Raw genomic sequence first — 10,751 nt, 5'->3', positions numbered from 1 at the left:
CCCCCTAGCTAGGATTATGAAGTATTACAACATATCTTACCATACCTATACTGATGACACCCAACTCTACATTACAGTGTCACCACATGACTACTTTCCCTTAAGTTCACTGAGTAAGTGTATCCAACAAATCAAGGAGTGGATGAGCCAGAACTTCCTCCAGCTGAATTGAGCAAAGTAATTTGAAAGTAGAAATTCCAAATGCACCTGAACAAACCTCGTCTCAAAACACATAGCACTAAATAGAAAGCAGGGAAATTAAGTATTCAAATATCATTATCCATATGATGTTAAAAAATATATATTTTTCCTTTATTGCATCACCATTTACTCTGGAATGGTAATACAAATAGTTTAATTACAATGAATGGACATTCATTGGCTTGCTACTTTTCAAAGAAGAGGCATGTGCATATAAGATTCATGGTTGAGGAGTTATTCCTGATTAATTTTGGGTGTGTTATTTTAGATGTTTGGGGCTCAACAGCTTAATTTAAAAAATATTTACACAAACAAAACTATCAATTTCCATATCGTTAGCCTAATAGCATAATTGCCTAAGTCATTTTTTGGCCAAATTGAGATATCTGCCTAACCTTCCTCTCCTACCACTGCTGCATCACCTTGCCTTATTGGCTATGTCCTCAACCTATCAGAACACTTTTTAGAGTCCAAAATCACTATCTGCCCAAGTCATCTTTTTGACTTAGGCATGTTTGCCGGTATAAACAAACATGGCTGATCGCATAAGAAAGTTTAACAGAAGTGAAGCATTAGATCTTCTCTTCAATTCATTTGGTAAGCTGGTTTATTCCTTCAACTTTCTAGACAGTAAAAGCCTCCAGCGACTCAGCCTCCCCGATGAATCATTCCAGTGGGTCCCACTCTTTCCTGCCCAACTGCCAATTACTCTCAGGAAATTCAATGACTTGCAGGCAATGAAACCAGTACTACCAAGAGTGGCCCACCAGTACTATGATGACCTCCCTCATCATTAGACAGCTGAAAAGGAGTTCAAGGCAAGGTTAAAACAACTTAGGTGAGTGTAAAAAAAACCTAGTTGAGGTTAAAACAACTTAGTTAAGGTTAAAAGAACTTAGTTAAGGTTAAAAGAACTGAGGTAAGGTTAAAAGAACTTAGTTAAGGTTAAAAGAACTTAGTTAAGGTGAAAACAACTTAGGTAAGGTTAAAACAACTTAGTTAAGGTGAAAACAACTTAGGTAAGGTTAAAACAACTTAGGCAAGGTTAAACTTTAAAACAACTTTGTTAAGATTATACTTTAAAACACCTTAGATAAGGTTAGACTTGGTTATGTTATCATTATATACATATACTGTAAGAGAAAAAAATGCCTAAGTCATGACATATTCTGCCTAAGTCACTTTTATTTGTTATGGAGTTGATGTTGTGTCTTTTTTTTTTTTTTTTTCAAACTTGTTCACAGGTCTGGTTGAACTTGCTGTTACATTATCAATAAAAAATACCAATCTGCTTGCTAGAAATTGTGTTTTTTCTCTTTTTCCGAAAACGTTCAAATATGACTTAGGCAATTATGCTATTAGGCTAACGATATAGCCCATCTGCATAAGAAATCAAATACAAATCACTCAATTATTATCAGAATATTTTGAAGCTAGGGAGGCATTTTAGATAAAGATGGTGACCTCATTATGATCTGGCCTGGTGTAAAGGCGAAGTATTATCAAGTAGAAAGGGCTGGTGATTTTACACTATTGTAGATATGAAACCAAAAATGTTCCCCATATCCTTGTTTTTGTGGACATTAGCCTGGCCAGTGAACTGGGTGTGCACATTATGGAAAATTCCAGGTTTTCTGGAGTTGAGTCGTTGCATGTGTTTACTCCTCCATCTCTCCAGAGACATTAACTAGGTCAAGCGCAAATGAATCTGCCAATAGCCTAAAGAGTAGCGGTGACGGGGGGAGGGAATTGATGATGGGTGATTCTGAAGACTTTGGGCACAAATCTCATTCAGGATGAAACTCAGTTACCTAATTTTAGCACAAGCCTCCTGTATGGCTCATTAACTTTTCAAGGAGGTCTAAATTCACCCAGCATTGGTTGGAGCGTAGCTTAGTGGGATCATGGCTAAACAGTTTAATGGTCAAACAGCTAATTATATATAGCCACAATCCAGTCAAGTACACTCAACATTACAACCATTTAACCTGCACTAAATATTCCTTTACTGTAAGAGACTTTTGAATTAGTAAGCACTAAACTTTCCTTACAATCAAGATTGTATTTCCCCTTTGTAAATAACAAGACCATGAAATGGAAGTACATATGGACAGCATGCTCCATATGTAAATACTGTTCTTACATATGAGGTACAGGTAGAGGAAACCATGTCATTATAAAGAGGTATTTACACAATGGAATGTTCCTCTCACACACGTGTGTGTGAGGGTAAAGGGGTGTGAAATGTTGCAGGGGAAATCTCCTCAAAGTATACCTCAGCACATTGAGTCCGACATCTGATCAGGAGGGCGGATTTCAGCCAAATGTCTTACGCTAATGTGGGGGTCTACTGTTCCGCAAGGTCAGTAGGTTCAGACTGTCACAGATGGCTGAGCCCAAGAGCCAAGGAGCTGGTATTTCTTAGCTAAGACAGAGTCATAGCGGAGGTTTACAGTAACCAATTTAGGATCATTGAGCTTCAACTCCTCCAAGAGGAATGCAAGAACAACAGCCAGAAAGCCCCATGTCGTACCAGGAATAACAACTGATGCTGCTGTGTACAACGTCTGTTCTGCACCTGATACGGAAACACTTGAGAAGAAAAATTACACACAGTGAACTGTCATTGTCCTTGGCCACAGTTGAGCTTTGATGTTCTTCAGTTGCGTTATGAAAACAGGAGCTCTGGTCCGAGCTGACGAATGACATTTCCTCCCAGCAGCCTGTAAGCTTAGCTTAGCATAAAGTCTAGAAACAGGTGTAAACACCTAGCCTGGCCTCCAAAGGTAACAAAATTTGTCTCCAAGTTATGCATCAGACTATTTCTTGGCCAGGTGCAGTTGCCAGGCAACCAAAAGTGACTCAAGGGAGTTACTGCTCCCTACCAAGAAATAGTCCAGCACATAACGTTCAGTGAAATGACAAATTGACATTTTCACAGATTAAACAAACAAGAAGTAACGTGTTAATTTGTGAGGTTTAGAGCTGCTGGCAGTCGGCTTTTATTACCTTTGGACAGATCCAGGCATGGCAAACAGACAGGACGCCTGTTTCCAGTACTTATGCTACTCTAAGCTAACCGACTGGGGCTGTAGCCTTATATTTAACCAAGAAATATGAGAATAATATTGATCTTCTCATCCAATTGTTGCATGTCTCCCCATACCTTCTCTGCAGCTACTTGTACCAGTGAAGAAAGTTCCCAGTATTGGAAGAGTAAAAACACGGTGGCATGTTATTAATCTATCTGTGAACTCAATATATAAACAAACTGTCAGCACAATTAGACATTTGTTTATTGCACTTAGTGTCTTTAATTTACTCGGTGAGTCATATATGCAGGAAAAGGTTCTTGAATGTTGACACTAAATGTCTGCACAATTTCGGTCAAACCACGAGTAAAGTTTAAGTGCCTTAAATTTGGGATTTTTCAAGCATGTTATGTCCATCATGCCATTGGTGAGCAATTAATAAAAAATACAATAGGGTGCTACTGAATTTGGGCCATAAGTAAGTCCCCTTTCATTCCATTGAGCTTCTTCAGGAAAGTATTGACAAGCAAGACCTAGTGGCTATTCTTACCACACCTGACCTGACCTTTGGCTTCGCCTTTTCAGTAGAATGTAACAAGACACAAGGTGAAATGTGAGGTCTAAGGCTGACCTGCCAGAGAACATTCACGGAGAGCCAGCTAAAATGTCACAGCTGGGCCACATATCATGCAAGAAATCATGTGAATGAGGTCAGAGGTCCAAGGGTTCACTGACAGATGCATCAAGTTGCTCTGTTGTACAGTGAAGATGACCGATAGTGCAAAGTAACTACACTGTGACAATAGGCCCATCTGGTAAAGGATACCAGCATTATAATAAATAAGGCAGTGTGTTTATATATATGTATTTATTTGTGTTAAAAATTAGGAGAGCTGTGTACTTTTTTGGGGGGCTAATCTAGTATTCATGTATACAATAACATTTATATAAAAATAAAAAAAATAATTATAAATAAATACTAATACTTGCTTGGCACATAAAATAATGATCCCAGTCTCTTCCACACAGTGAGGCCTACAGTTTATTAATCAAACACTAGTATCGTTCAGTACTTTGTACGGTCCAATAATGTGTATTTTTACATTTGCTACTTGCTAAGAATACCAAGATATCAAATGCAGTACGTCTGATTTTGTTAGTTAGGGATCTGGGTACTTTCTTCCACTCCTTAGGACAACTAGAACGATGATAGTGATGATGTCTGACAATCTGGCTGAGCAGCGCTAAACCAAAGCTTGTTAGACCAATAGAGATTCCATCAGTTCACATCCATGTTTAGGTACATTAGATACAACTTCTTTCATAGAGTCAAACAGAGTGTACAGCACCTTGCAAAAGTATTATTTTATGTAATAAGAATTTATTAAAAAAAAAAAAAAAAAATACAAAACTGAAAAGTGGTGCATGCATATGTATTCACCTTATTTGCTTTGACGCCCCTAAATAAGATCCGGTGTTACCAAGGACTTCCTTCCAGCTCCTTCAGGGTTGTCTTTGGTCCCTTTGTCGCCTCTCTGATTAATGTCCTCCTTGCCTGGTCCTGGGGTGTTGGTCCTCGTTTGTTAGGTTTGTTTTGGTTTCATGTTCTTTCCATTTTTTCAATAAGGGTGCTCCGTTAGATCATGTGACAGAACTTAACTATGTCACATCTGAATATAATTGGTAGCAATTGGTTTCATTTAACTTCACCAATTTTCATGGATCTGTGTTCGTCCATTCCATAAAATCCAAATAAAATGCATTTGAATTCCAGGTTGTAATGTAACGAAAGGGAAAAAACTCTGAGGGTGGGGGGATTCTTTTGCAAGGCACTGTATGTATTTGTTTTGTTGTTTCTTCAATCTGCCTTGCATTAATTCAAGCAACAAGAGGTAAACTGACCTTTGCCAAATTACAGCAGATTAGCCTGGCACTACTGTATTCACCAAGGTTAGAAACCCATTACTGCTCTCTTTGATTCTAATCCTTTCCATCCATGTTCCCTCTGCAATCTAAGTGCTGACAACAAAAGGGAGAACACATTATGAACTCCAGTTGAAAGCCTGTCATTATAAGTAGCGTGCCCATGTGCCTATGCTGTGACTCACGATCGTGCTTCATTCAGCCTCCCACTCCTGCACATGTCATCTGCTGCTCTGTCCTCCAACCATGCTAACGTCAGAGGAGGCTGGCCGTCCTCCTACATCCCCTGCAGAGTGCAACCAGTTGGATAGGAATCCTGGCCCAAGTATGCAACCATTCTATAAGGCTGTGATCGACAGTACACACAGAGGGCCCTCATACTGCCTGTCTAATTACCAAGTCACATGGGGGACGAGCAAAACAGCACATGGGCTACGATATCAGCTCAGTGTGTTCCTTCACATCCTGTACTGCATTTCATTCTGTCCTTGCCTGAAGCCCAGCCAAGAAGCATCATCAATGTCTTCAATGTCTTCCCCTTTAGTGCTCCTGTTACTCCCTCGCAAGCGCGCTGGCCGCCACTCGGCAGCCTTTGTGGATGCTCTGACAGGCTGGAACAGAAATAGCTCCACAAATAGACCCATCCTCTGGCTCACAGGGGAGCAGTAGCCCCACTTCTGTGTGCTCTTGCCTCCTATTTCGCATGTGCCTCGGGCCAAAACAAGTTAGGTAAGAACCACAGGGAAATCAAATTTGGAGTTATTAGATCATACCAAAAGTATCGAGGGAGTGAGAGAAATGTGTGAATAAATACATATTGTTATGAAAATAGGTTGATTTCTGGAGCTCTCCGGTGGCTGTCAATAACACAACCTGGAACAGTTTAATTTGAAATGACAGCATAACGGCAAATGGATGTGGCTGCATTTACCTCGCATCACGTTTTGTAACAAATACCCAATAACCTGTGGCTTCTTTAATCTGCAGCATAATACATTGAGAGACAAACTAGGTTTGATTATAGCCAATGAGAAAATGAAAGCATCCATTTATCTCTAGATGTCGTTAGTGTGGTGATCAGATTAACTCGGGCCTGCTTTTTCAACGCCAGCATAATGTGGAGAAAAAAAAAAACCTATATCTGCATTGCATTATTATTCACCTGTTCACCAGCGAATGTTTCAAATTTAACTTGAGAACAGAACGTACATTCAGCAAAGCTAACAATCTCACGGTTTCCTAGCGTGGGAAAGTGGGAGGTGAGAGACTGTCAACGACTGAGTCAAACCTCCGTCTGTGATGGGGCTCCTGTGCCTTTTTTTTTTCCGGCTGTCATATTTGTGACAGACACAAAATTATCTCTTTCCTGGACTCCATGTGCTCTTGAGCCAGCCTTCCACTTCCCTCTGCATCATCCTCTTTATTGTATCTCCTTCACTGCCGCATGACACATCTCATTTTCACCTTACATTATTTTCTTATTAGAAAAGCAATCCTGTGTCAATCTTGGATTTCACCACATCCAGAAATAGGGTGACAATTTGTGAAATTAGGCAAAGGGGAGTTGAGTGTGGGCGAGGTCTTTCAGTGTCAATAAACAGTAGTGATAAAAATTCTTTCCTGCAGACCTGGTATCTCATAAGGCAGCCATGGATATATATGATCCATGGGTATTTCCCTCCCACTCCTCCCGGTACCTGCAGTAATGTTTTTGCTTTTGCTGGATGTTCACCAGGTTCAATATCAGGGATGGATGGTTTAATTTTCCTCTGTATAACAATTCAGGGCACTATAACAGCAAAAAAAAAAAAAACTAAACAAAAATACAATAACCAAAATGCATGCAGTGTGGACCACAGCAAAATAAGAATGAATTAACAACAATGAGAATTTGTTTTTTTAGGCTGTAACTAATCTAAACTCAATTTTTGTCACATTTTTGGGACAAACAATACAGGAGTCAGGACAACTGACTGTCCCAAATGTTTCAGGACTCCTGGTCACTCTACACCCTACATAAAACTACAGAAAAAAACTCTCTGAATAATTCATGACGCCTCAAGCAGAAAGCCTTTGAGCAGGAAATAAGGAGAATAAAGTAGTCGAGGACAGGAGAGGGGCTTCAAAGCTCTGTTACATTATCAAAATGGTTTCTCCATCTGCAGACTGGGCCCCAAGTACAGATTCACACCTGACACAGCAGGCACAAGATAGCACACACAAGCGTTAAAGTACACAGATGCAACAAGCTCAGCATTGAAATTTAAAAATGTAAAATGAGACTCAAGGGGCAGTATTTAAGAGTTCTGGACATACCATAAGACTCAGGGTTCAGAGACGTTCCACGTTCATGTGCACACGGAAACATGTATTTACATCTTTTACTCAAGTAAAAGTTTAAATGACATTCAGGGAAAAAAACTTAATCACAAAGCTCTACAATCAGAATTGTACATAAAAGTACACATGCAGGATTGTCAGCAACATGTGTTGTCCTCGATCAAAGAAATTCTTAGTCAACACGCTTTTTTTGACTAATCAATTAGTTGACCTAATTATCTGTAAAATTGCATTTCTCCACAAAGAATCACACAAAAGCACAACTTTTAATCTAGTGTTTACCAGACATGTGTTCATGAGTTCATAAGTTCATAAGTCATTCAGCATGAAGAAACAACCGATCCACAAAAGAAATTTTAGATCAAAAAGACAGATTTGGCTAATCGACGAAAATGGGGCGCAGAAATATCAAAAGTAAAAGCATTCATTAAGCAGAAAAAGTGTCCCATGAGTGTTATTTTATCATATTATTTAATTATTATGGTTGCATTGGTGTATGAGGTGAATCTAATTCTAATTACCTGCCTATATAACGATTCAGCAGACTTTATACACTTAAAATAGACTTTGCTAGAAGAATCTGATCAGCTCAAGATGTAGCCTGAAGATGGTCATCGCTTAGAGGTAGAAACTGAAGTATTTACAACCTGTTTACACTCACACAAGAAAAGATAACACACTCCACTGTCTAGACTGCATTGCTCATCCACAGTGTGGAGTTTTAGGTTACAGCATACACACCGGCTCAGATTCCTACGAGCCAAAGCTTTGGGATGTAAAAAAGAAAAGCAGCACAGTTACTGATTAACCATTTCAACCAAATGACTCAGCATCTGACGTCATCTCGGTGGACAAAGAGATGGAGATCAGTAGAGCCACTCAAGGCTCTGGACAAGCACTCGGTGACGGACTCACAAACAAAGAACTCCAAACAACAAAAACCCTCCCTCTTTCCCTTTTCCTTCCTCAATTCTGCAGAAGCCTCCTCCCCACCCTCCTCCCCTCCATGGGTGAGTAATCAATGGGTGGATACTGGAAATGCCTCCCATGGCTGACCTTTTAAGGCTGTCAGGAAACTGCTGACTTCAGGTTTCAGGGCTCAAATAGCGACTCCTTCCCTTTTACCTCCGCTGCCTCCCTCTATTACAGCCAGCATCCTGTCTTTATCAGCTCATATTTCACACAGGGGAAAGACCTGCTCTCCACAAAGGCCTCCTCGCAGCATGAATCCTGAGCATGCTGGAATCTTTGCCTGCAGTCATCCTGCATCTATATATTATATGGGGAATCTGCTCAGCTAATGGCACGATGCAGACTAAATTGCACGTCCCCCACCCAAAATAACATCAACTCTCTGTTGACATTTTATTAGAGGATGTGGCCACAATCTTTCAATCCAGCCATCGAAAAATATTTACATTTCTTTAAAATATGTGCTATATGTAAGTTGATACATATCAAAACTTCACTTATAATAACCAGCCAATTCTGGGTCTATGCATATTTTTTAGCAGGACATAGGATATTTGTAATAGTTTTTTAGGATATTACAAATATATATATAATATCCTGCTTCTCATCAATGATTGTGGCTGGCAGCTCGAGGCTAACCACATTAGCCGTGATTAGCATAACACACCAGAAACCAGGATCTCTGAACGCGCCTATGGCAGTCCAATTGCATTGTGGGTGACTTTGTAAATGAGAGAAATACAAAAGTGTGATAAGCTGTCACCTGTTAGAAACATGGACAAACATTACATTAAAATACAAATTATGACAAAATTCAATACTTACTTTTCCCCTCTTTTGCAATTCATATTAAATGCAATAAGCATGAGTTTTCCAAACTGAATGCAAAGAAAAGCCAGGTTGTTACCATGCTCTCATCTCTCCACAACAAGCCACTTGTGGAGAGCAGAGCAAGCTAATTAAAAATGATTGGAGAATTAGAGAGTTGCCTTCGGTTTCAATTTTGTAATGACATTTGTTATTCTAATGGGGAAAGGGCAACATGCTTAATCAATCCCTTAGAATTAACCTTTTGTCCAATTTTCTGTCAGGAGAAAATGTTTTAAATCTTGCTGTTCATTTAGTTCAGATGTGTCCAGCTACGTGCCAGGGAGGCCAGACGAGTAGCTCCTGCAATTCTGAGGTACTTGTACTTTACTTGAGCTCTTTCATTTTATTATACTTTATACTTCTACTCTTACTACATTTCACAGACAACCATTGTACTTTTTACTAAATTGAGGATTTACAAAACAAACCATATGATGAGCTTATGAAATGTGATACATTTTTACAGATTGTACAACACAAACGTAAACAAATAGCTTCAGATGAAACATTAAAATGCTTGGCGATAATAACTATATCATGATATATGAAGATGAGGCCATACTGAGTACTGTTAATGCTTTAATACATGTTTTCTGATAATGCTGTATTGTTAATTTTGGTTTTATTTGTACTTGAAATATCTGAATACTTCTTCCACTGCTCCTTTTTCTTACTTGAACCAGTTGGGTAGGTTAGATTATTTAGCTGGAAAGCAAATCAGCAAACAAGTGGATGCAAATTGAAACAATTGTACGCCCTCAGTGGGTTACATAATAGAGAACAAAGAGGAAACAAACTGAAAATGCTCCCCAGGCAACTCAAACAAGTCTGTCTTTCCCCCTCTAATGTCTTCTGAAGCAGATCACAAAGATAACATTTTTAATCTGGCTTCAACCAGAAACCTTTTGGACAATATATCACTGAAGCAATTTTAAAAGACGAACCATCTTGCAGATTGTTTTCATAAAGTAAGGATGTAATTGGTCTGTTGGAAGACATACTTCGCCTCAACCCAACAATTTAGTCCCCTTTTTTTTTACCTCAGACAGGGTTGCTTCAACACGTTTGAGACCCTTTGAATCACCATGGTGGAGACAGATGAATGTTTCCATGTTTGATCTCAGAGGATTTATATTACACCAGTTCTCTCCTGACCTATTTGTAGTGTGAAATACTGTAACGCCATGGCTTAGGATATTCAACTCTAATCTATTTGTACATTTCATACAATCATGTAGCCCAAATCCCAACCAACAACAAAATGTAATAAGAATAAATAAACCTATAGGACATTAGCATTAGTGACCCTAGGATAAGGGTAGGATCGGAGTAGGATAAGCAGTGAATGGATGGATGACCAAGTGGTAGCATAAGAGATTAAAAAGACTGGACCCAAAAACATCAAGAAAAATA

The sequence above is a fragment of the Eutrigla gurnardus genome, assembly GCF_963514095.1.
Source record: "Eutrigla gurnardus genome assembly, chromosome: 9".
Classification (NCBI taxonomy): Eukaryota; Metazoa; Chordata; class Actinopteri; order Perciformes; family Triglidae; genus Eutrigla; species Eutrigla gurnardus.
Note: the sequence above shows the minus strand (reverse complement) of the source record.